At 37.8% G+C, this 26,688-nt stretch overlaps 1 protein-coding gene across 3 annotated transcripts in view; it reads left to right on the forward strand.

The window, feature by feature from the left end:
• Positions 1-748: 748 nt before the first annotated feature.
• Positions 749-26,688, forward strand: part of CNTN3 (contactin 3) — a 429,998-nt gene continuing 404,058 nt past the window's right edge. For all 3 annotated transcript variants that reach the window (XM_072598650.1, XM_072598651.1, XM_072598652.1), the window contains exon 1: positions 749-1,091. The gene's annotated coding sequence lies outside the window, so the exon portion shown is untranslated. The remainder of the gene's footprint in view (positions 1,092-26,688) is intronic.

Consider the following 26,688-nt stretch of genomic DNA (forward strand, 5'->3'; position numbering starts at 1 on the left):
AAGTTGCTAGTGTTGGAAAGTGACCCAGACCATCCCAGAGTCCACTGATCAGAACAAAAATCTTTTATAGTGCTCTCCTTCCCTTCTCTGTTTCTCTCCGTCTCTCTGTCTGTCTCTTTCGTTCTGAACTGCAGCAGAGGAACTTGGGGGCTGAGGTAAAGGGTGTTTATTTCCCTGGGATAAGGTGCCGGGTCCCAGAAATCCCCTCCCAGACAGTTGACTCTTGACTGCCCCCTTTCTCACTCTCACCTGAGTGTATCCCTGGATTATAAGGAAGGAGGGGTGAAAGGGTTGGAGTGGAGGTGGAGATGAGAAGTGCTGTTCTGTTCACCTTACCCACAGGCCAAGTTATTACTATTATTTGGGAGCGGGGGACAGGGTTTTTAACCCCTTGCTGGCCCGGGGCGCTTGTCCAGGTCAGGAAGGCTAGCTGCCCATCCCCATCTCTGGGTACCGCCTTATTTCTGCAGGGGAGGCCACAGTCCATCTGCACTAGCGGGTCCCCGGGGGGAACGAGGAAGCGTACCTTGCGATCTCCATCCCTGGCATTTCCCCAAACCTTCGCCGCTCCCAGGCCACCAGCTGGGCGGCCCCCGGGGAGTCGGGGGTGGTGGGAGCACCGTGAGTGAGACTCCTTTGGAAGAAGCAGCAGCGCTTCCTCCTTTTAGGGCCCCCTCCCCTCTGCTTCTCCATCCTCCTCTCCTGCGCCTGTTTCCCCGCCCCGTTCCTCCCCTCCGCACCCTCCCCTCTCAGCTTCAGGAGACGGAGTGACTGGGAGCGAGCTCTGTGCCGGCAGGCTCCAGCAGCGCGGAGAACGGACTGCGCTCTGCTGCGGAGCCGCAGGATCGTCTCGGGAACGAACGGAAAAGCGCTCCGGCGGGCTGGCAGCGCAGACAGCCAGCTGGGCTGGGCAGGGCAGGGCCGGGCGGGGAGCGGAGAGGAGCGGAGGGGAGGGGAGAGAAGGCAACCGAGGGCCGAAGCGAGAAGGGAGGCACGCCCGCTGGACGCCGCTTGGCCTCGGCCGCAGGCTGCTGGTGCTGGTGCTGCTGCCTCTGCCGCGCTGGTGACTGCCCATTACCCGCAAGGAGAAGGTAGATCTGTCTGTACTTCTTGGTGCCAGACGCCCCGGGAGAGCTGAGGTTTGGGGGTGGGGTGGGGATGGGGGCTCAAGGTTCTCAGAGAAGCAAAGGCACGGGCAAACTTTGGGAAAGGAGATGCCATCTTCCCAGACTCAAAGTTTTGGGTGATGAGAGATATGCCCTAGGCTGGTGGAGAGGTGTAGGTGGTGAGAAAAACTGTGCAGACTAGAGGCGCGTATGGACTTGTGGAGAAATTTTTCCCACTCAGGAGGGAGGAAATTAGGGCTATGGGGAAGTGTCCTGGAACCGAATGACCTCCTGCGGCTAGATCCTCTCCTGCCGCTGCAGAACGGAGAAAACCCGAATCTACGTACGGTCCTCCCCAACCTGAACTCCTTAGAGTTCTCCTTTGAAGAGCGGATCTAGACCGGGAAAGTTTAAGAACAAACTTAGAATTCATGCCTCTTGGGGGAATGGGGTGCAGAGAAAGGCACGGGCTAGGTTGTCAGTGGCGTAAGAAAAGAGGGTCCCTGGAATGCAGCCTCTGCGCCTCACTCAGCTCCTTGACCTGATGTGGGGTTCAGAGCCCGCCAGTCTGAGAAGATTGGGCTGGGCAGACCGCGCCAGAACGAGCTAGGGTTTTCCACTCGAAGCCCCCTGCCTGTTCTGTGAGGCTTTTGGGGTTGCTGGGCAGCGCTTTGCAGTGATCGCCCGAGTTCTTCCGCTCGCCTGAGGCCGCTTTTCCCCTTCTTCTAAGTACCAGAAAAGGCAAGGAAGAAATATGAAGCAGCAGCCCGATTCCAGGGAAATCACCAGCAGGGTGCCCCTTTTCAAGCTGCTAGGAGAACTGTTCCCATGCTCTCCGAGGATGCCACTCCGCAGACCGAGCTCCCAATCCCCTCTCCACTCGCCTGCTATTGTATTTGCTCATTGATTTCCAACAAGTAGAAGCGCCTAGAGAATTATTTAATAACAAACACTGCCTGCTACGGAGAGGACAGCCGACGTGCAGTCCTGAGCCAAGGGGAGGAATTAGAGCGCATAGCAGGGGCTTCTAAAGCAAGAGCCAGCCAGACTGTTGACATTCACAGAAGCTGGGGGGAAGTAAAGCAATGGGGAGCTGCGGAAATTTAGCTTGGATGTACAGGAGGGAGGTCACAAACCCCAGCACAGATTGCGAATGCTGGAAATAATGGGGGGTGGGGGGTGGGGAGGGCAAGTGTCTAAACAGGAATAATTTAGGAGGAGACAGACTTCTGCATCCTGGGGATGCATATACCCCCACAGAGATCATATCTCATTGTATTAAGAAGAAACGGATCTGGAAAAAGATTAAACGCGAATTAATCAGAACCAGTGAGTCATGGGTGGCACTTGAGAGATTAGGAGAGGGAGTAATTGTCTTTGAAAGAGCTATTATGTCTCAATAGCGCAGATTAATTTGTTACTTTTGCCGTGTTTACTAACAATACCTGACTTGGGTTAGAGTAGCTTGGCATATTATTCATTTCTTGCTGCCCCTTTCTCTTTGCGGGTAATGGGACTGCGTAGAAAGTTGTGCTCCGCTGTTCTTTTGATCATTCATTTGACGAACGTTAATTGTGGATATTCGCATGATCGTTCTATTAAAATATGTATAAACGTCTACTTAAGCGCTGTCTGTTAGCCTTACACGTAACAAAGACAAAACCATTGTCTCAGTTATTGACTAAGGTCTCCTAATGGTTGCCTCTTTGGCGACAGGTGGTTTATGCCTCCAAAGTGGCAATAGCTACATCTTAGGAACATGGTCAATTAATATGCGCTCGTATTGCTTCAGAGAGACAATATGGTGCAGTGGTTTAGGACACCAAGCTTGGAAACAGTAAAGGCTGGGTTCAAATCCCACTTTAGATACATAATTAAGTAGTTGCATGACCCTGGACAAGCCTCAGTTTCACCATCTGTAAGATGAACAGGCTGTAGCTAATGATCACTAAGTTACCTGTAAGGGGTAAATCTTTGATCTTCAATCAGACTGTAAGGTATATCACTTAAATAAGTGCCTGCTTTACAAGAGGACTATGGGCGCTGTGGCCAGGAGGAGATCATTTAACCATTCAGGGCTGTAGACAGCTCTGTAAGACCATACTTTGTAGAGAATGTGCCTACCTAAATTGATGAGACTTTCTTCAATGGAACTTTCATGTACCAGGGGAATCACAACCTACTTCTTGTCTCTACACTGAGACACAATGCTTGACTGATCTGCCAACTGTAAGACAGACATTGGTAGGGGAGGGGTGTAGAAATGGGTCAGATTTGACCATAATTCTCACATCTGGAAGACCTTAATGAGACTGTGAGGAAAACATTGCTCCCACTGCTCCCTACCATGTTTGAAATATATTTCTTCAGGAAAAGCTTAACTTCTTCCTGACCTAAGCAAAACAATGGCAATTATGAAACTCCTCTTTTTAAAATTATAGTTGATGGTAGCAAAACTCAGTGGAGGAAAAAAAAATAGAGAGGAGGTCCAGAATGATGATTTGCATTTGTTTTCTGTCAGATCTATATTCTACATACTCCTGGTCGTTACAAGTTAGCAAATTACTAACTGTGTTTTCTCAAATATCTGACTCTGCCATCCACTTTCTGCTAAGCCTGCTCTGAATTGTAATATCTCAAATAGACTTTGTCACTTTCCATAGTTCCGCCTTTCCTGCATTCTGCCTTTTCTACTTAAATGGTTCATACTTGGAAGTTCTCATTATCTCTTTATCTTTTGTTTTGAAACACTGGAGCTAGAATGGCTTCTTTCCAAACTCCCACATCCCTACACTTCTATTATGCCATCCCCCGGACTGGAGACTCCAATGATGGATTCAATGTTCTGTGTTTTCTAAAAGCCATTTACCATGTTCAATTTGATTCAACAATCGGTTATTAAGCAGCACCTCGGTGCAAAGCACTGGGCTGCCTTGCTTGGGGGCACTGTTGTTAACATCATTTTAAATTGTATGAAGTTGAAAGGCTTATTGGATGTAATATGATAGATTGCTCCTGCAAGTACTCGGGCTTTGAATCTTTGGTTTAGGTATCAGCAGTGGTCTAATTTCGAGCTCTCTAATGCTGTTTTGGGTCAATTCTGGCATACATCTCAGAGATGGGTGTTATTAAGAACCTCTTCTTCCACTTTCTACTTAGTACCTCGTTTCCAGTGTCTACGTGGTACTGTTTTGAGCCTTAGTTTAGGTCTAGGTCCAGAATTCATATGTTGCTTGAGTTTGCTTCTTGTTAAAGATATTTGAGTTAACAAAAATCAAAGTGTTTCCCCTTTGCCTCACCCAAATCACCACCTCCCAAATCCAAGATAGAACAGTTGTTTGACAGGTTGAATAGATTTTGAATCCAGGGAGTGATATGTTTTTCAGGATTATTATTTCTCTCTCCTATAACTACAATAATAGAAGAAAAAATTGTCTTGAAAATTTGCTCCAAAAGAAATTGACTTCTTAGCTAGAACTTTGTATATGCCAAGTTCTAGTCCATGGTGATTTCTCCTTCTTTTATGGGTAAGTTATAAACAAGAAATAAAGGTTTGTAATGGAAATGCTGACAGTACTTTATAGCATTCCAAGCAGACTCGCTACTCTGCATGTAAATATTTGTAGAGTCTTTATTATATAGGGAGTAATCTTGCAAGGAGAGGAACAGATACCTGTTTCATAAACTCAGATAAAATTATTCAGTGGGAATGTGCATTTTTTACTCAAGACATATTGAGAAACTAAATAATAGATTATAGATATTTATTGTGATGCCATATTATTCCATTAGCAGTCATAATAGTTCAGACTAAATTCACCTTGGGTTATCATTTGATCTATGTAGTCATTGCCAGTGAGAAATATTATATACTGTTGTCTCTGAAAGAATCTTAGCAATGATTACACCATCAAAAGAAACAAAATGCCAGGTCTATAATTAAATAGAGACTTTGATTGAATGGATGGCTATTGGCACTGGAGGTATAATATTTAAATAAGACACAGCTAGTGAACATTGGTAGCTCTTAATTAGTGTATGGACTTGGTGTTCTGGGGAAGTGTAACAGCTTCCTCTCCAAAAAGGTGGTGGGGGGGGCACATGGGCATTTTTTAAATATTTTACCTTTATTTTTATAATTTTCTTTGTCATTTTTTTTTTGTCTAGGCAGCAAAGAAATGAATCAAGCTCTGATTTGTAGTTTTTATGGGTTTCTGAGGTATAAATAAATGATCATACTGAAAATTTAACAACTATCTCTCAGTCAGTTGGAATTATCTTTGGAACAATTTTATATTAAAATGGTGGTCATTTGAAAGCCTGTGTTCATGCACTGGAGGATTTGAATTCAAAAGGACTAAATAAATCAGTTTGACCAAGTCATTCATCTTACAAATGTAGAAACTGAGGCACAAAGAATTTAAATGATTTGCCCAAGATAGTACAGATAGTGAGTAGGGGAGATGAACTCAAAACCCAGGTCTTAAGATTTCAAAATCATTGCCCTGTATATTATACTCCTAGTTCTAATGCATTTAATTCTGCTATGGCAGCATAGGATGTATCCATCCTTAAGACTTTTGGTGTTTCCCCTGTAGTAAGTTGATTAGAAGAGTTCTCAGTTCAATGAGATAAGCATGAAAGGAAATAAGGCTTTGTTTCTGACTTTGATCATCTCTCCCAACAAAGGATAGGGCTGTTATGTTCTGAGGATTGTAAATTGATTTGGAATGTGGACTGTTGCCATTGTGAAGCTGATGGTTACCGGGGATTCACCCTTTTATGCTTGACTGTAAAAGAGAGTCTTCCCTCTAAACTGAGTTTTTAAATCCTTCTTTGTCCTCTTTTCCTTTTAACAAATAAAACAAAACAATGAAAGACCATCTACTCTAACCAATACTCCACATAGAATCCTCATTACAACATTTCATCTAGCCTCTGCTTTATATCCTTCAAGAAGGATAAACCAACTACTTGCTGATCCAGTCCTCTATTTTTGAAAAGGATAATTATTGTGATGAATTCTTCTGATATTAATTTGGGTAGGGTGGTGGGTCTTCTACCAACCCCCTAAACCCAAATGCCCAGATTGTAATGAAAGAAAGCAAAGGGGACAGAATGAGGGATTAAACCAACTGGAAGGATGTGATCATGCCTGGCGATCTCTTTACAAAGTGTGAACAAGTTCCTCCTGGATTGAATTAGTAGGGAAGCTTGTACATTGACTGGGTAAAATATTGATTATGCCCTTGGGTGGCCCTTTCAAGACAAAAGGACAAAAATAGGACAGGAATGGTTTGAGAGTGTTCAGTTCAAAGAAGTCCAGGCAGAACAGCAGCCAGAAAGGAAGTAAAAGCCATTAGAGTGAAAACCTTAAAAAGCAGAGTAAAATTGGGAGAACATAAGAGTAAGTACAGTTCTGTTCCATAGGGATCAGACACTTGGAATCTGATAGGGAGACTTTGTGGTTTCATTGGGTATGAATCATGAGGAGAGACAGGATTTCAATGAAAGGATCCTGAATGGGTAATAAAAGCATCTCTTTGGGAATCATGTGTGATAATATATGTAAAAGTTCCCTAAAAAGCTTACAAAGGCTTTCAGAAATTCAAGACAATATAGTTGCTCTCTTTTACATCTATAACTTATCCATAGATATTGTAAACTCTTTGAAGTCAGGAGATGTTGTGTTTCTGTCTCTCTATCCCCAGGTGCCTGCTGACCTCAGTGTTTGGCACATAGCAGTAACTTAAATACCTGATGGATGATTATCGGACCTTAGCAATTCGCTGTGTTCTTTGAAAAATTGTTATGTCAGGAAAAAATATTTATAAATAGATATCTGAAATTTGGCAAATTGTCTGTGGTCATCTGTCTCATGTAGGGCAAGCAAGCAAACCTAACTGAAGCTGCAAGGCACCCTGAGGGAAAGACAGGAGTCATCATGAGCCAGGCAAGTCGGCAAGTCAAACTATTGACGCCACCTTGACCACCATCTCCTCTCAGATGCTGATGGACATGACTGAGGATCCTGAATCTAAGAGTCTTGGGAATAGGAATCCTTTTGACCCATTTCCCTCAACCATCATCCTGGGAAATAAACACCATGGAAATGTAGCCTTAAGTGCTATAGGCACAGGTACTGAGGGCCCAGAAAAGGCTGAATTCTTGTCAGCAAAGTCCATGACACTGTTAAATGGTTTAACATCAGAAGCTGATATAATTTTACTAGTTGGAAATAACTTTAAAAAGAGGCACTAACGTGTTTTTGCCACTGCACCTTAAGGACCATGACATCTTTCCATCTGTCTCCTTGCCGCTGAAACCTTCTAAGTGGAAACTGGCTCACTTTCCTATTTGTATTTCCAGCACATAGGACAGTGCCTTACCATGTAATAAACAATAAATGATTGATTGAATAGTTTGTGGAAGTTTATTTTCAGTTAGGGATCTGGAAAGTAACAAGATACCAAATGTTTTTTTTTTTTTCTTTTTTTAACTGTGATAACTTCCCATACCAGGAGACTGTAGACCTGACCAGGGTACTTGTTTGCACAGCAGGATACTTAAGAAGCTACTTTCCATTCTAAGATAGAAAAAAAGTCACTTTTTAAATTGCTTGAAAAATTTCAGAAGATGGTAATGACACATTTCAGGCAATTAAAATCAACCAGAGCAATTCTAGTGATCTATTCTCAGGTCTGTTACTCATTCAGATGGGTTCAGTAAATGTAAAGTTGGCAGAAAACTGCTGTGATTACTGGTAGTTACTAAATCTGATATATTTTCTGAATGTTTGAAAATTCAGCTCTATGGAATGTCTGTATGCAAGTTATATTCTTACAGAAGCCTCTACCATCCAATATCTTTTATGGCAAACTCAGTCCTTGAAATTCTGTAAAAGTGTGAGGAATGAGAATATTACAGATATGTCGAATGCCTGGCATGATTGCCTGGAAATGGGGAGGGAATAAGAACTTGTTATGTACCTACTATGTGTCAGCACTTTACAGTTATTATCTCACTTGATGCTTATAGCAGCCATACTTCCTACAAAATAGGTGCTGTTATTATCTCCATTATATAGTTGAAGGCAGGCAGGGATTGAATGATTTTCACAGCTAGTTAACTGTCTTGAGGCTTGATTTAACTCCAATCTATCACAACCCTGGGCCCATTGCTCTATCTGCTGTACCATCTAGTTGCCTGACAGGAGTAAAGAATAATTATAAAACTAAATTCACTAAATAGTGAATATGGAGGGGGAAAATATGACAGAAGTTAAGTAGGTGGAAGCCATATTTTGAAGGACTTTCAATACAGACTGAGAATTATGTATTTTATTCTAGAATCAGGAGGATAAAGATACTGTTCTTAGGTTCATAGACTCAGAGCTGGAAGAGACTTTACAGGCTTGGGTCAGATTAGAGGTATCAAATATATGGCCTCATGTGCCCCATAAGACTCCCAAGTGTGGCCTGAACCAGATGAAAATGTTATTGGGAAATATCTAACAAAATAAATAAAAATACAATAAAACACAGTTAACACTGCATTTTAAACCTAAGTCAATATACAACCCACAGGGATAGTTATGTAAGGTTTGGTGATCTCTGTTTTTATTCAGGTTTGACACCATTGATGTCACCATTTTATTGGTGAGAAAAATTGGGCCTTGTGAGGGTATAACATTCTTTTTCTTGCTATTATTGTATAGGTAATAAGTTGCAGCACTAGTTTTTGGATCTAAGTCCTCTGACTTCAAATCCAACACACTTTCATTCACCCCTTGCCACTTGCTGTAGAACTGAGAATGATCAGTCTGACATCTGTGTTGAAGATGGGATGGGGAAGGGAGATGAAGTAGCTAACTTACTAAGTTTTGAAGAGGAAAGGAAGCCTTTGAAGGTAGCTCCTTTGTCAGTAATTGCAGAATCCTTCAAGTCTTGTTGATCCAAGATTGGTGAGACTGTCTGAGCTCTCTCCATACCATTATGGTTTGTGAACTGCTACCAACCAGTTCCAGAGACTGGCACAGCCACTGGGGCAGAGACAGACCACTAAACTCAGGTAGTGACTTTATTTTTATTTTTTGTCTCCAGCACTTAGCACAGTGCTTGGCAGAGTAGACACTTGATAAATGTTTATTGATTGGTAGTAAACTTCTGACTTTCTTGATTCCTTTCTTTGTGATCTCCATATTGGTCATAAGCATCACCAATTACATCCCCACATTCATTCCTTTCCCCCCACCTATTCTGGCTGTCCCATAGGAGAGCAGCAGGTTATATGAGAAGTAGGTTATTTCAGAAACAAAAGCAAAAATGACATGTTTTTGTAAGTTTTCCTTCTACATTACTTAATCAGCCATCATCCCTTCTGATTTTTTCTGATATAGCCTCTTTTCTCATTCTTCAAAAGCCCATGGACTCTATGTCTATGAGCTGCCATCTTTACCACACATGTACCTTGAACCCTATTATAACCACATTGTATTCTTGTCAGGAATCTATATTAGCCCATGAAATGGCCAGTCAGTGCATGGGTTCAAATAACAAGATCCTAAGAGTGACTGAATGAGAAGACTTACAAAGTTAGACATGTTTACTGAAGAGCACTCAGGAATACCTGGAAATCAGCATATACTACCCTGCCCCTCCCCTTCAAGGTCCCCATCGAAGTCTGAGACATTCCCACTGGCTTTGAATGGGTAGCTCTACTCAGCACAGCTTTTCTAGAGCCTCAGATCCCTACACACTGAGATAACTGTCTGGATTGCATCAATCAAAAGTAAAAAGAAACATGCAGGACACTGCTTCAGTGATGAAGGAGAGCATTGGTTTTTATACATCAAAGAAGGACTGCTTGGAAAAATATTGGCAGGGACCACATGATATCTCCTGGAGGGATGGAGTGGAGTGCGGGAGAAACTTGTACAAGCTGCATCAGTGGTATAGAGGAGGAGCTAAAACAGCCTTGCAACATGAAGAGGAAAGTGATATTTCTGGGAGGGATTTGTCTTCCAGTGTTTGGATTATGGACTCATACCTTTCTGAACTAGTTGATGGGCTACTAATTTTCCTCTGGATTAGTCAGAACAGTTCATAAGCATATGTTAATCATTTACTATATTCCAGAATGTCTAGGAGTACAACTAGGGAAGTTAGGTGGCACAGTGGCTAGAGCAGCTGGAGTCAAGAAGACCTGAATTCAAATCCAATCTCAGATACTTATTAGCTGTGTTACCCCTGGGCAAGTCACTTAACCCTGTTTGCCTCAATTTGCACATCTGTACAATGAGTTGGAGATGGAAATGGCAAATCACTCCAATATCTTTCCCATGAAAACTCCAAATAGGGTCACAAAGAATTACACAGGACTGAAATGATTGAACAACAACCAAGTAAGCATGAATTGGAGAGGAGGTGGGAGATCAGTCCTCATAGCTTCTCTATACTATCTTATCCTGGAACCAGAGCTAGTACTTACAAAAGACTACTTTAGCTATTTAGCCCATGAGCTAGTTTTACTCTTGGCCAAAATAATATATATTGGCCTCAGAACAAGAAAAATCAATTAGAGACCTCATTAAGCAGTATATTTGCTTTCACGATAATGTTGGCATGTGGACAAAAGGTAATGGCATTCAATTTAAGCTTTTTTAATTTGAATTTTTTAAATGAGTCCAGAGACTAAGTACATTTTTAATTCTTCAGTTGACCTGTGATCATATTAGCATGACTGTTCCTATCCCTTACGAAGATCATGACTCAATAATATTTTATCAGCTCGTGTAATTCTTATGTAGTCTTTCTCTAAATCCTGAGTCTATGAATTATCAAACATGGTGGAGGCCTTTCACCATTTTGTATACAAGCATAGGCTATTATTACTCACTTAAGCACAAGTTACTGCTCACTTATACTATTCGACTGTTTAGTTAGGTTTTGCTGTGGCTAGTGCTGGGCTTGGAGTCAGGAAGTATTGAATTCCAATCTATCCTCAGGCCCTTATTAACTGTGTGGCCCTGGGTCAGTTAATTAATTCTCCAGTCTCAGTTTCCTCATATTAGGAATGATGATCGTAATATCATCCAACTCTCAGGATTGATATGAGGAAAAAAAGGTAATATTAATAAAACCCTTTGTAAACCTACAGTGCTGTATTAATGCTTACTATCCTCCTCCTCCTCATCAATCATCATCATTCATCTTCTTTTTCTGATTAGATAAATTTTTGATAGTTTTATACCAATTTTCATAATCAAGTCACGACTGTTCATAATAGGAATCCTAATTGCGCCCACTGTGTGTCTTCAAATGAGAAAATATTCATGGAGAACATGTATTATTTACATTATGGCATGATGCTGGACAAGCAGCCTATTCGGTTAGTTTCCAAATCAAGATATATATCTTTAATTTGTGCTACAGATAGACGAGTTCCTGGGCCCTGCAGTGAATAGGAGAAGGAAATTGGTTTAGAATTCATTTGGGCCCCTCTGTGAACGCTAAGCTGCTCATTGCCACAGAAGTCATCTGTTTGAACCAGTATTCTCGTGATAATGTTGTATAACTGTGGCTCATCGAACAACATGTCAGAAGGATAAAAACAAGCACTGAGCCAGAGGGCATTTTCAATATGCAACAATCCATAAATGCATTTAGCTGGTTTCTCCCAAACCACTCAAACTGACCCTACTGAAAGTTAGATAGTATTAATAATATGTATTTTAACTATGTTTATTTAAGAGTTTAGTATACCGAAAGTGTTGTGTTTGATGATGTGTATACAAAGATATGTACAACACAGATACTGTTCTTAAGGCTCTTATGGACTAATGAGTTGGGGAGAAAGATCAATTAGAGATAATTCTCATGCAGGGGAAAGCTAGAGAGGAACCTAGAGGTCTAGTTGGTAAGGTAAATTTGTTGGGAGAGCAATAACTTTGATCTTAGAAGCGAGAAGGGGAAACAATATAAGCTTCATGGACTTGAATTGGGATTGTATCTGTCTGGAAGGACAGAGCATCAACAGATGAAGACTGGAAAGAAAAAAGGGGAGTCCAGTTTTACACGAAGTATAGTCGGAGCAAAGGCACAGAGAAAAGGAGACAAGAGCAAGAGACAGAAAACAATCATTTTGGAACATAGAACTAGAACTTTGAAGAAAGAGGAAGAGTATAAGGCCTGATAGTCGTTGGTAAACAGTTTTAAGTACAAAAGTCATTGTAATCTTACAAGCATCTTAAAATGTAGAGATGTGACAAAAGTGAAGCAAGGAAGGGATACTTTGAAGACCAGTTAGGAAACAATTACAATCATTTAAAAAAAGAAAAAGAAAACTAAATTAGATGTAATGATATTGGTGAGGAGAATGCAACTGTGAGCACAATTGTAAATGTAAAATTATTAGCAGTTGGCTGCTGTTGGGATGCTGTGGTTGGGGAAGAGGGATGAATTAAAGATGACTCCAAGGTATGAGTCTTGAAGTATGGTGGTACCATTAAAACAAAGAAGTTAGAGGATGAGGAATGTTTAAGGGTAGTGGGGGAGAGGGGAAGATAATTAGTTCAGATTGGACGTGTTAAATTTGAGAGTCAGTGAGTCACATAAATGGAATTGTACAATAAGCAACTGGAAATATAGAACTCTAACATTAGAGTTTATAGGTGAAGTTATAGATTTGAAAGTTATGATAACTGGATAAATGATAATATGAAAGTTATGATAATGATAATTGAAATTTATGATACATGGTAGTAGATGTGATCACCAAAAGAAATGGGCTTCCAGATAGAACTTTGGCTCATACTCCCATTTCCAGGTTAGAGTGAATATGGGAAGTTTGCAGATGCAAGAGAGAAGACAAAATTGTTAGGTAAGAATAGAACCATTCAATTCAATCCAACAAGCATAAAAGAGCTTATTAATATGTTCCAAGCACTGTGCTTCCTGCTGGTGATAGGCAGGAAGACAGAAATGAAATAGTCCTTACTACTCTCAAGGAGCTCACATTGTATTAGAGGAGACAAGAAGTTATTCAGGTGACAAAACATTTTTTTTCCTTTTCTGCATCCATTATTTTCAGTAGATGGTATTGAGGAAAACACAAGTTGTGACCCCTAAGGTCTTCCATTTCTTACTGAGAATTAACAATCTTTGGCAATGCTATCTTGGTATTTTTGTTTATTTGTTTTGTGCTAGTAAAATGTATGCCTGCATGAATTCCCAGAAATGGATTCCATGAATCCATTTGGACAATTCTTGGGAGCACATTTGTTTATCTTGGATAAATTCTTTGGGAAAACAGCAGACTGTTTTATTCTTGCAATTAGGTCAACAAAAAGCTGTCCTACTATCTTTTTAAAATAATATTTTGTTGTTTCCTCAATTGTATGTAAAACATTTTTTAACATCCAGTTTTTAAAATTTTGATTTCCAAATTCTCTCCTTATCTTTTTCCTCTCCCTCCTCCCTGAGATGGTAAGTAATGTGATATAGGTTATACATGCACAATCATGTAAAACATATTTCCATATTAGTCACATTGTGTAAGAAAACACAGACCAAAAAAAGACAAAGAATGTGAAAAATAATATGCTTTGATCTGTATTCAGAATCCATCTGTTCTTTCTCTAGAGATGGATAACATTTTTCTTCATGAGTCCTTTGAAATTGCCTTGGATCATTGCATTGCTGAGAATAGCTAAATCTTTAACTGTTGTATAGCACCAATCATTGTGCGGTACTGCTGTTACTGTGTTTTGTTCATTTAATGTAAATATTTCTAGATTTTTCTAGAACCATACTGTTCAACATTTCTTATAGCACTATAGTTTTCCATTATATTCTTATAACACAACTTGTTCAGCCATTCCCCAATTGATGAAAATCCCCTTAATTTCAAGTTCCTTGCCACCACAAAAAAAAAAAAAAACTGCTATAAATATTTTTTTTTGCAAATAGGTCTTTTTTTTCCCTTTTAAAAAATCTCTCTATCTAGTAGTGGTATTGTTGGATCAATGTCCCATCAGTGTCCCAATTTTCCCACATCCTCTCTAACATTATCATTTTCTGTTTTTCTCGTATTAGCCAATCTGATAGGTATAAGGTAGTACCTCAGAACTGTTTTAATTTGCTTTTCTCTAATTAATAATGATTTAGAGCATTTTTTCATATGACTATAGATAGCTCCGATTTTTTTCATCTGAAAGTTGCCCATTCATATCCTTTGATCATTTATCAATTGAGGAATAACTTGTATTCTTATAAATTTGATTCATGTCTCTGTATATTTGAAAAATGAGGCCATTATCAGACATACTTACTGTAAAAAAAATGTTTTCCCATCTTTTTGCTTGCCTTCTAATCTTGGATTGATTGGTTCTGTTTGTGCAACAAAACCTTTTGAATAAATAAAAAATTATCCATTTTACAGGTTGTAATGCTCTCTATCTTACTTAATCATAAATTCTTCACTTATCTATAGGTTTGAAAGGTAAACTACTTCTTGCTGTTCTAATTTGTTTGTGGTGTTACCCTTTATGTCTAAATCATGTACTCATTTTGACTCTAACTTGGTATGTGATGTAAGATGTTAGTCTATACTGAGTTTCTGACACACTGTTTTCCAGTTTTCTCAGCAGTTTTTGGAAAATAGTAAGTTTTTGTCCCAGAAGCTTGGGTCTTTGAGTTGATCAAACATTAAAATACCATGGTCATTTACTACAGTATCTTGTATATCTCTATTCCACTGCTTTACCACTCATTTCTTAGCCACTACCAGATTGTTACGATGATTACTACTTTATAATACAGTATGAAATCTCATATGGCTAGGTCATCTTCCTTCACATTTCCCTCTACTCCCATTGATTCCCTTGATATTTTTGATCTTTTCTTTTTCCAGATTAGTTTTATTATTATTTTTTCTAGCTGTATAAAATTCTTTTTGGTAGTTTGATTGGTATGGCACTGAATAAGTAAATTAAAGTAGGCAAAATTGTGATTTTATTAGCTCCGCCTACCCATGAACAATTGATATTTTTCTAGTTGCTTAGATCTATCTTTATTTGCATGAAAAGCATGTTGTAATCGGGTCCATGTAGTTCCTAAATTTGTCTTGGCAGATAGACTCTGAAGTATTTTATATTGCCTGAAGTGATTTTTCAAAGGAATTTTCTTTCTATATCTTGCTGTTAGATTTTGTTGGTAACATAGAAATGCTGATGATTTATGTGGGTTTATTCTATATTCTGCAACTTTTATGAAATTGTTAAATTATTTCAACTGGATTTATAGGTGATTCCCTAGGATTCTCTAAGTATATCATCATATCATCTGTAAAGAGTGGGAGTTTTTTTTCCTCATTGCCTATTCTATTTCCTTCAATTACCTTTTCTTTCTCTTACTGCTATAGGTAACTAGTAGTAGTATAGTCTACTACTATATTGAATAGTAGTGGTGATAATGGGCATCCTTGCTTCGTCCTTGATCTTATTGGAAAGGTTGCTAACATAGCCACATTACACACAATGCTTTCTGATGGTCTCAGAAAGACACTACTTACGATTCTAAAGAAAGCTCCATTGATTCGCGTGCTTGCTAGTGTTTTTGATAGGAATGGCTGTTGTATTTTGTCAAAAGGTTTTTTTTTTTGCATTTATTGAGATAATCATATGACTTCTATTGGTTTTGTAATTGATTTGGTCTATTATGCTGATAGCTTTCCTAATATTGAACCAGCCCTGTAATCCTGATATAAATCATAGCTTGTTATAGTGTATGATCCCTGTAATATATTGCTGTAAACTTCTGGCTAGTATTTAATTTTTTTTGCATCAAAATACACTATGGAAATTGGTCTATAATTTTATTTCTTCTTTTTTCCACCTGTTGGTTTATGTTTCAGCACATATTTGTGTCATAAAAGAATTTGCTAGGATTCTTTCTTTACCTATTTTTCCTAATAGTTTACCTAGTATTGAAAGTAATTGTTCCTTAAGTGTTCCACAGAATTTATTTGTGATTCCATTTGTCCCTGGGGAAATTTTCTTAGGGAATTCATTGATGATTTGTTTAATTTCTTTGTCTAATTAATAATCTAATTTCTTAGACTATTTAAGTATTCTCCGTCTTCTTCTGTTAATCTGTGTAATTTATATTTTTAGAAATATTCATCCATTTCACTTAGATTGTGTGATAGTAATTTAAAAGGGAAGGTATTTCCCATTCATTAATACACTCATGTGACCTGCTTAAGTCACATGGAAGCCTGACTCACATGAGTCTGTGATGGGAGGAACTTGCCAAGGTGTGGAGCAGGAAAAGTGGAAAGGAACTGGGAGGAAATTGGTCAGAACTGATGGAGAAAGAGAAAACAAGCAGCTGACTAGTGTGAGTGGGAGAGCTTGTTTGTGATTTGTTTAAGGGAGCTGGTTTGTGGGAAGCCTAATGAGGGGGAGGGTTTGGGGATGGTGTTGCCCTCTGCATTGTTATTGTGTATGTATTTCTTTGTTTCTACGATGGATTTGACTTTCTAGTGCTGGGATTTGGCTTTTTGGTGTTTGAATAAATGTTTTGGTTCTGTCTTCCATGTGGTGAGTCTGTTGTATTTCAAGACTGAGATTTGTGCCAGCATATTCATGGCTGCCATGGGCACTGTGAATATCACATTGGTGCTACAGATTGTTAGATTAATTGCCATATAATTGGACAAAACAGCTCCTAATAATTACTTCAGTTTTATCTTCAGTAGTGTGGAATTCACTCTCCATTTTTGTTACCGGTATTTCTTTTTATTTTAAATCAAACTAACCAATGGCTTATCATTTTTTCTCATTAAGCCAGTTCTTAGTTTATTTATTCAATGACCTTCTTACTTTCAATTTTATTAATCTCTCTTTTGATTTTCAGGATTTTCAATTTGGTGTTGAATTGGGGATTTTTAATTCTTTCTTTTTATAGTTTTTTTTTTTTAAGTCGCATGCCCAATTCAATGATCTGCTCTTTCTTTGTTTTATTTATTTAAGCATTTATAAATTTGTAAATTTCCCCTTAAGTATTGCTTTGCCTGCATCTCATAAATTTTGTTATGTTGTCTCAGTATTGCCATTCTTGTTTATAAAATTATTGATTGTTTCTTTATTTTGCTCTTTGACCTACTCATTCTTTAGGATTAGATTATTTACTTTCCAATGTTTTTTAATCCACATTTTCATGGTCCTTTAGTTAATGTAATTTTTCTTGCATTATACTCTGAAAAGGATGTATTTAATATTTCTGCTTTTCTGCATTTAAATGTGAAAATTTAAATCTTAATTCAAGGTCAGTTTTGGTGTAGATTCCATGTACTGCTGAGGAGAAGATATATTTCCCTCTATCTCCATTCGGTTTCTTTTTTTACTGAATGTCTACAATATTTAACATTTCATAAATTCTATTCACCTCCTTAACTTCTTTCTTATTTATTTTGTGGGTAGATTTCTCTAGTCCTGAGAGGACAGCATTAATGTTTTCCACTAGTACAGTTTTACTGTCTTATTTTCTCTTGCAACTTCTTCAACTTCTTTTTAAAAAGTGTATACTATACCATTTGGTGCATATATGTTTAGTACTGAAATTACTTGTCTATGATAACCTTTTAGCAAGATATAGTTTCCTTCCTTATCCTTTTTTAATTAGATCTATTTTTGCTTTGTCTGAGACCATGATTGCTTCTCCTGCTTGTTTTTTGGTTTTTTTTTACTTCAGCTAAAGCATAATAGATTCTGTTTCATCCCCTTCCTTTTTCTTTGTGTGTGTCTCTGTGCTTCAAATGTGTTTCTTGTAAACCACATATTGTAGGATTCTGGTTTTTAATTCACTCTGCTATCAGTTTCCATTTTATTCATGAATTCTTCCCATTTCCATCTGCAGTTATGATTACTGTGTTTCCCTCCATCCCAGTTTACCTTATTGACCACTTATATTTTCTCTTACCTGTTTACATTTTTTTTTGTTGAATCTTGTATTTGAAAATCAAATTTTTCCCCTGTTCTGTCAGGATTTTTCATTAGGAATTCTTGAAAGTCTTCTATTTCATTGAATATCCATTTTTTTCTCCTGAAAGCTTATACTCAGTTTTGCTGGGTAGATAACCTTACTTTCTTTGCTTTCTGTAATATATTCCAAGCTTTCCAATTAATATAGAAGATGCTGAATCCTGTGTAATCCTGCCTATTGCTCCATAATATTTGAATTTTTTTCTTTCTGGCTGTTTGCAGTATTTTTTCCTTGACCTGGAAACTCTGGAATTTGGTTACAATATTCCTGGGTGTTTTCATTGTGAGACCTCTTTGCAGGAGGTGGTTGGTGGATTCTTTCAATTTCTGTTTCACCCTTGGTTCTTGGTTCCTGCATAATTTCTTAAAATCTTATGTCCAGGCTCTTTTTTCCCATATGATTTTCATGTAGTTCAATAATTCTTAAATTATGTCTCCTGTATCTACTTTCCAGTTCAGCTGGTTTTTCAATGTAGTATTTTCTTCTATTTTTTGTCATTTTTTTTCACTTTTGATTTTTTTTCTTTATGTTTCATGGAGTCATGTGTTTCCACTTGTTCAATTCTGATTTTCCTGCCAATCTTCTAACTTGTATTGAACTGGAAAATTGTCTCCCCCCTTCTTTTTGTTGGTTTTGCCACTTCAGAATTCATTTTGAGGTTATTTTATAATTGTTGGGGGGTGAATTTGGGAGAATTCAAGTGAGTTCTTGCCTTACTCTACCATCTTGGTTCTACCCCATTCTGTCCCACTGTCTTTGAGTAGCAAATGAGAAAACATCACTATTCTTCTCTTTTTCCCCCTGACTCATGATAGGTGATGTCTCACCCAATAGGTTCTGTGGCTCTGTTTTCTTATCCTTAGAAGGCAAGTAGTTACTTTCTTCTCCTAGCATCTTGCTACCTCTTCTTTAGAGTGATATTCAAAGATAAGCTTTAGTTACAAGTATATAGGTATCCTTTTGCCTTCTCTTCTTGCTTTATTCTTCTCTCTGATATTCTTTGACTTAATCACATTCTAACAAATATGATTTCCCTTTAGGCACTTCAAATTTTCGTTTTCCTTTCATTGAAAATTTTTTTCTAGGAATAGTCCCAGATTATGTAGTATATTTCTCAAGATTGTTTACTTTATTTTCTAGTACACAGCCTATACTATGAACATAAATATTAGTCATTTAGCTGTGGAAGACATAAAAATATCACAAATATCACTCAACATAAGCAATGCAAAATGAATCCTGCTCTCCAACCTGATTGAAGCAGGCAGCTCTCTTTTTTCTACTTTCTCTTGTAGGATGTAGGAAAGAGATATTAGACTTCCAAATGTAGTCCTATCATTGTCATCATTGGAAACTATAGTTAATTTTAACAGGATTCTTCTAATTCAATTTAAAACTCTACTTGAAGTTTTATGTTTAGGTGTATTTCAGATGATCTGGTGACTCTCACAATAATCTTTAATTATTCTTCCTAACACTATTAATCAATGCTTTACAAGTTAATAGTGCAATTAAAACAATTCTACTATATCACCTTTCCCTTATCAAATTGAGTAATATGATAAAAAAGGGAAAATGAGGGATGTTGGAGGAGATGTGGGAAAACTGGAACATTAATGCAGTATTGCTTGAATTGTGAACTGGTCTAACTATTCTAAGGAGCAATTTGACCAAAGGGTTTTAGAACTGTAAATACCCTTTGATCTAGCAATACCACTGCTGGGTCCCTATCCCAAAGATGTGTGTATGTGTGTGTGTGTGTGTGTGTGTGTGTGTGTGTGTGTGTGTGTGTGTAGGGAAAAAGGATCTATTTGTTCAAAAATATTTATAATGGCTCTTTTTGTAGTGGCTAAGAAATAAAAATTGAAGAGAGACCATCAGCTGGGGAATGGCTAAACAAACTGTGGTGTATGATTGTGATGGAATATTATTGTGCTATAAGAAATGATGAGCAGGATGATTTCAGAAAAACCTGGAAAGACTTACATGAACTGATACAAAGTGAAGTAAACAGAACCAGGAGAATATTGTACACAGTGACAGCAATACTGTTTGATGAAGAACTGTTAATGACTTAGCTATTCTTAGCTATACAGTAATCCGAAACAATCCCAAAAGACTAATGATGAAGCATATTTGCTTCCAGAGAAAAGAACTGGTACTGTTCTAATGCAGACTGAAGCATGCTGTTTTTAATTTTCTTTCGTTCTTTTTCTTTGAGTTGTCTTCTTGTATGTAATGAGTAATACAGAAATGTTTTACATGATTGCACATGCATAATCTATATCTGATTACTTATCATCTCAGGGAAGGGGGAGGGGAGGAATAGGATTTGAAACTCAAACTTAAAATAACTTAAAACTTAAAAAGCTTAAAACAAACAAAACTTAGAAAACTTAAAAACTTAACAAAACTTAAAACTTAAAAAAACCTTAAAATAAACCCAAATTAAAGAAATTGTCTTTAACATGTAATTGGAGGAAAATGAAATATATTTGAAAGAGAAAAAGTTAATAATGCTCATAAAATTCCATCAACTTAGTACGAGTTTTAGTGATGTCCTTGATAACTATGTCTCAGCTTGTCAAAAAGTTTGTATTTGTTGGTAGGAGTGTCTTGGTGTGACAGTTATGTTTACATTGGTGAAAAATTTGAAGGAAATTAATTCATTTCAATAAATGAATATAATTGATTTCAATGGTTTTTCTTTTATTTATTTATTGGCATCAGTGACTTTTAAAAGTAGTTCAGAGTCTATTTCTTTGTAACTATGTGTCATGCCTTCTCATCTTTATCCTTTCTTCTAGCTTGTCAGTGATATTTTATCTTGGATCAAACATGTTGGTGTTCAGACAGTTCATTCTAGTATTGAGGTAGCTAGGTAGTGCAGTGCACTGAGTACTGTACTTGGAGTTAGGAAGAGTTAAGTTTGGACGTTGCCTCGGACAATTATTGACTTTGTCTCTCTGGGCAAGTCACTGATCTTCAGGGCTTAATAACTTCTACTGTATAATCAGAATACCAATACATCCCCTCTTCTCACCTCTCTAGTTGTTTTGAGTGTCAAATGAGAAAACATATGTAAAGTGCCTTACAAACTTGATAGCTCCATTTAAATGATAGGTAGTATTAGGAATTATGGTTATTATTGCTATTATTATATAATTCCCATATCAGTAACTAGTCATTTCTTATTTGCCAAAGATTGGAGTCTCATTTTTTTGAGTTAACTTGGTATTCATATGAAAACAGCCATAGCAAATAAATGTATGAATCATGCTTTAGCCTCCTTTTCTGTTTTTTTTTTCTTTCTCAAATTCTGAATCACTTTTTCAGTATTTTTTTCACTGACTTTTCACTGACTTTTCCTCAAGCTATGTATTGAAGTCCTAAGGTATTAAGGCATAAGTTGACTTAATCTCGAGGATCTTAGTGAGTTTTGTATTGCATTTCTTTGTGATTTTATCCTTTACAATAGATATTAACACATAAGCTTTGTTTATCTTTATAGCAACTTTTGCTTTTGCTTCCATGAACATGAAAAGGTGAGATGATCTTGAACTAATGTGAGGATGTTGTTTTTTGTTGGCCTCTGTTTTTTTTGGTTTTCATGGTCATTGTGACAAAATGGATGTAATTATCAGTTTGCAGTCAGAAAATGGTGAAGTTCAAATTCTTCTGCAGATATTTGTTAGTTATGTGATCCTGGATGAATCATTAAAACTCAGTTTCCTTGCTTATATAATGAAGATGGCATCAATAACTACAGACTGATTGGCTTCTGCATGGTCACATGACTAGCATATAGGGGAGGCAGGAAATGAACAATAGCCATCCAACTCTGAGATAAGTATTCTTTCTATTAGACTGTGCTTCATGTTATCATGTGTTAATAAGCTCTAATATAAAAGTTTCAGAGTGTGTATTCTTGAGGACAGGAACATGATTTATTTTTTTTTATATTTCTGTTGATTGCCCTGTATCATACATACAGTGGTCACTTAATAAATGTTTGTGGATTGGCTTAATGAATGTCAGATAAACTCAGAAAAATCATTAAGGGATACAGATAAATGTGAGGAAGAAATGGTTGTAAGATCCTCTCTCTAGAGATAGAAAGAACTGTCAAGGACACGGAATCCAACATTGTCATTTTTCAGATGAGGCTAAGTTACTTGTGGCCACAGAGGTAGTAAGTTCCAGAGGCTGAAGTGAAATTGCACAACATTGCTTCCTCAGTGTGTGTGTGTTATCCATACCACTTCTGCTCTCATTTGATACATGATAATCAAGTTTTGATTATTTTAGACCTAGTAAGTAAAAGCAAATGAGATTTGACAATCAATAGTCTAAAACAAGCCTAGCAATTTAAGGACTGCCTTAAATTTCTTATCTGCCACCAACACTGTCATAGTAAACATCATTATTATGCATTTATTTTTAGTATTGAGGAGTTATCTAATTTTTGTGATTAAGCTCGATTACCAGAAATGAGTCCTGATGAGCTGACTTTTATGAAAACTGTCACCTGCACTGATATCTTTTTGCTGCAAACATGGAAAAAAAAAGAAAAGAAAAAAAAGATATAATATTTGATTATGTTTTTAAAAAAATTTACATATGCAAATTGCAAATCAGGAAAGAGAAATTCCCTAGTCTGCAATAATGCAAGTTAACAAGAAGTGCATCCTGAGGGAGTGATGTTCTAACTTTCTGTTTTCAAAAATAAATGTGCTGATCAATATCATGAATAATTAAATGAAAGGAGTCATGGGATCTGGGTTATTTTTTCTTTTTTGTAATTGTAAATTCTATTTCACAAAGTCCTGGCTCTGTAGTTATGGGGTGGTGAGGGTGGTGGTGGGAGGAACTGAATGAATTACTCCTCTAATCATTGTTTAAAATAGGCAAACTAAATCCCACTAATATCTGATAAAATATAGTTGAAATTTTATTTTATTTTGCCCTAAAATATTCAAGTATATAAACACTAGGGCTTACTCATAGAAGAGAGCTTAATAGTTATAGCTTTCCTGACTATTTTAGTTTCTGAATGAAGACAAACTTTAATGAGACTAGGTATCTTATTGGAGGTTCTGAAGTCTGAGCCCACTTCCTTCTAAAAGTATCCTCTCCATTTGGAGAACTAGCAAAGAAAGAGGACATGTTTATCCCCATGGTTGGTACATCTTCCTGCAGGTAAGATCAACAAAATATCTATCTCTGATATTAGCTTCGTAGAAGACTCCATAAAAGAATTTAGTACTGATAGATCGGATCTAAGAAATACACTTTTCTTTATGTTCATAAGGTCTATTTTAGAGATTCCTGTGTTTGGATGATTTTTCCATAGAGGAAGGTATGGCATCAAAAAAGCTTTCACATACCCCACTATACCCCACTTTGATGCTTAGACTCAAGTATGTGGTGGTGAGTTGAGAATCCAGAGTTAAGTGGCTGCCTTTGTACCTGTGTGAAGGAATGGTGCTACTCAAACCTCTTTTGCCATTTTGGCTATTCTACCAAGTTATGGGATTTCAGGGAGCAGAGAAAGACTTTACAATTCTTTCAGTTGATGTTGAAAGTTTATTGCAATCATGCAAGTCCTCATTGGGTGGACTCATTCAGGGAAGAAGCCTGTAACGTCTTATGTACTATGCCTCACTGCCACACATTGGATTTCAGTCTTTGACTCAAGGGAAATGAATTTGCTCATATGATTGTACTCAAGACATTCTCTCCAAATGTCTGTTTATATGATGGACTGTCCATACATCTAGCCATGGGATAGCCTCTCCCTACACTCAATCATAAGATGACCTCTCCATGGGATGATAATGATCATGGGATGGCCTTTCCATGTGCCTTTCTGTGGGATAGAGGTGACTTTGAGCACCTGCATAGTTTTATGTTTCATTAGCGAAAAGGACCATTTTACATAGGACCATTTACAAATTCAGCAATTCTGAATAGAAAGATAGATGTCAATTACCCATGAACACACAATCATGAGTAGATTACATAAGAATCAACATAGGGCTTGTCTGGTGTCAGTGGCTTCACTCATGGACATTCGCTAATCACTCTGCATGTCTCTTGTTGTAGGTCAGCCTTCCTTTTAAGGGTGAAGAGGCCTTTTGTCTATGTAACTTACTTTACCAGTTGTCCAAAGATACCTGATGAAGTCATACTGTCAATCTAATCCAATCCAAGGAACACATATTAAGGACTTACTATTTGCAAGAGACAAGGGAGTAGGCATAGAGGATAGAGAGTTCAATAAATAGATATTATAAGCCTTAAAGCCAAGAAGACCAGTATTCAAGTTTTTATCTCTACAATATTCTTTCTGAGTGACCCTGAGAAATCACTTAAATTCTCAATGCTCTCAACAATTCTCCAAGACCATATATTGCAGAGAGATTGTCAACCTGAATTAACAGAGGAAATTTCCTACTTGAGGGTTCCGTTTACCAGCAGGTTGCAGGACCAGTCTCTATCACATGGTTATTCTTATATTTGTGCTTGACAGCCAGCAAGTCCTCAAGGTAGAAAACTTATATTAATTAATTAATTACATTAGTTTAGACTATTACAGCACCAGTGCAATATTCACACTACCTACAGGGCCTGTGAATATGCTGGCACGGTTCTAAATAGCAAAATATAACAGACTCTCTACATTTATTCAAACATTAGAATGCCAAGTTATCATAATAACAAAGAAATCTATACACAATAACAATGCAGGGGTCACTACCTTCCCCAAGTCTTCACTCTGGTAGGCTTCCCACAAACTAGCTCCCTTAAACAAAATCACAGACAAGCTCTCTCATTGAAGTTAGTTGCTGCCTATTTTTTCCCAGCTTTGACTAGTCTGACTAGCTTCCTCTCTGCTCTGCTTCAGCTCCACCCTTCAGCAAGTTCCTCCCACCACAAGCTTCATGTGACTATGACTTAGGCAGATCACATAGGCCAATTATGGATGGGAAAAATCTTCTCATTCCATTAAAAATACATTAACAATGCACCTATTCTTTGGAAGGACAAATATTGAAGCTGAAGGTTAAATACTTTGGCCATATAATGAGAAGACAGAACTCATTGGAAGAGAACCTGATGTTGGGAAAGTTTGAAGGCAGAAGGAGAAGTTCAGAGGGTGAGATAGTGTCATGGAAGCAATGACCAGGAATGACCTTGAGCAGACTTCAGGATAGAAGGACCAGCATGCTGTAGTCTGTGGGCTCACAAAGAGTCAGACACAACTGAACAACCAACTACAACAAAGGACAGAGGGTATAGAACCTCATTCCCAAGTACCCCAGAAAATGACATGACTTTTGTCTCTACTTGCTAGACATTAAGTACCCTGCAACAAACTTCTGAGGATTTTATTTTATTTTTGAGGATTCGGGATTTTTCTGAAGTCAGGAAGACCTATATTCAAATCCTGCCCTAAATTCTCAATATCTATGTGATCCTGGACACATCATTTAACCACTCTTAGTCTCAAGTAGCCTATTTGTAAAATGGATATGATAATATCTACATTACAATGTGTTGTGACAATCAAATGAGGGAACATATGTAGTGCATTTTGTAAATTTTAAAGCACATTTAAATTTAGCTGTTAGGAAAGTTATGTCCACCTTTCCCACTCGAAAGAGGCAAACAAAGGGACAGCACTGGCTGTCCCATCCATGACAAGCCCCATAGATCCCAGCACTGGGCAGGTGGGTCTAACCTGGGGAAATTGAAGCACCAAGTTCCTGCTGGTTCATGCCTAGGCTGCTACATGCACCTTATGGTCAAATGGTCTTCGAGTCTGGGGGAGTATATTTCTATTACCAGAGGCATTCATTAAAGTTGTCATTCAAGGAATATGACCCAGACTGCTAAGAGAACATTTTCTTCAGGATCTTATCAACTCACTTAATGCCTTTTTATTTCATTAATCCAGTTCATGCTAATTGGAGCTGGTAAACTCTCCATCTATCAACCACATAGTTGAGAAAAAAAAAGGCTGAAGATCAAATGGATTCCTTCTGGAGACAGCTTGCCCTCTAATATCAGATACAACAAGACATTTACTCTCTGGCTATCTGAAAAACTTGAGGAAAGGAGTCCTTTTCAAGTCCAATTACTTTACCTTTAATAGGAAAACTTTTCGTCTCTCCACTCTTACTGAAAATCGTTAGTGTCATGGTCAGGACAATTTCTTGCTTAATATGAACTGTTTTTCATTTTTCTTTGATAATTACAATTATTGAAATCCAATCCAATTTTACAGACTTTAATAGTATGTTATTGAGATGAGTATTGTGCCAGAGTAGCTAGAGACCCAGCCTCACAATCTGGAAGACCTGTGTCTTTAGCTCATGCTGGTTGTGTGATCCTGGGCAAAGCCTTAAGTTCCTCCTTGCTCTAGGCAACCTTCTGATAGAAGAAAAGTTGGGAGAACTTGGGAGTTCCCTATATCCAGAAATCACAAGCTAAATCTCCATCCCTATCCTAAATATATGCTGAACACTGTGTTA

This window comes from Notamacropus eugenii, chromosome 3, assembly GCF_028372415.1.
Source record: "Notamacropus eugenii isolate mMacEug1 chromosome 3, mMacEug1.pri_v2, whole genome shotgun sequence".
Classification (NCBI taxonomy): Eukaryota; Metazoa; Chordata; class Mammalia; order Diprotodontia; family Macropodidae; genus Notamacropus; species Notamacropus eugenii.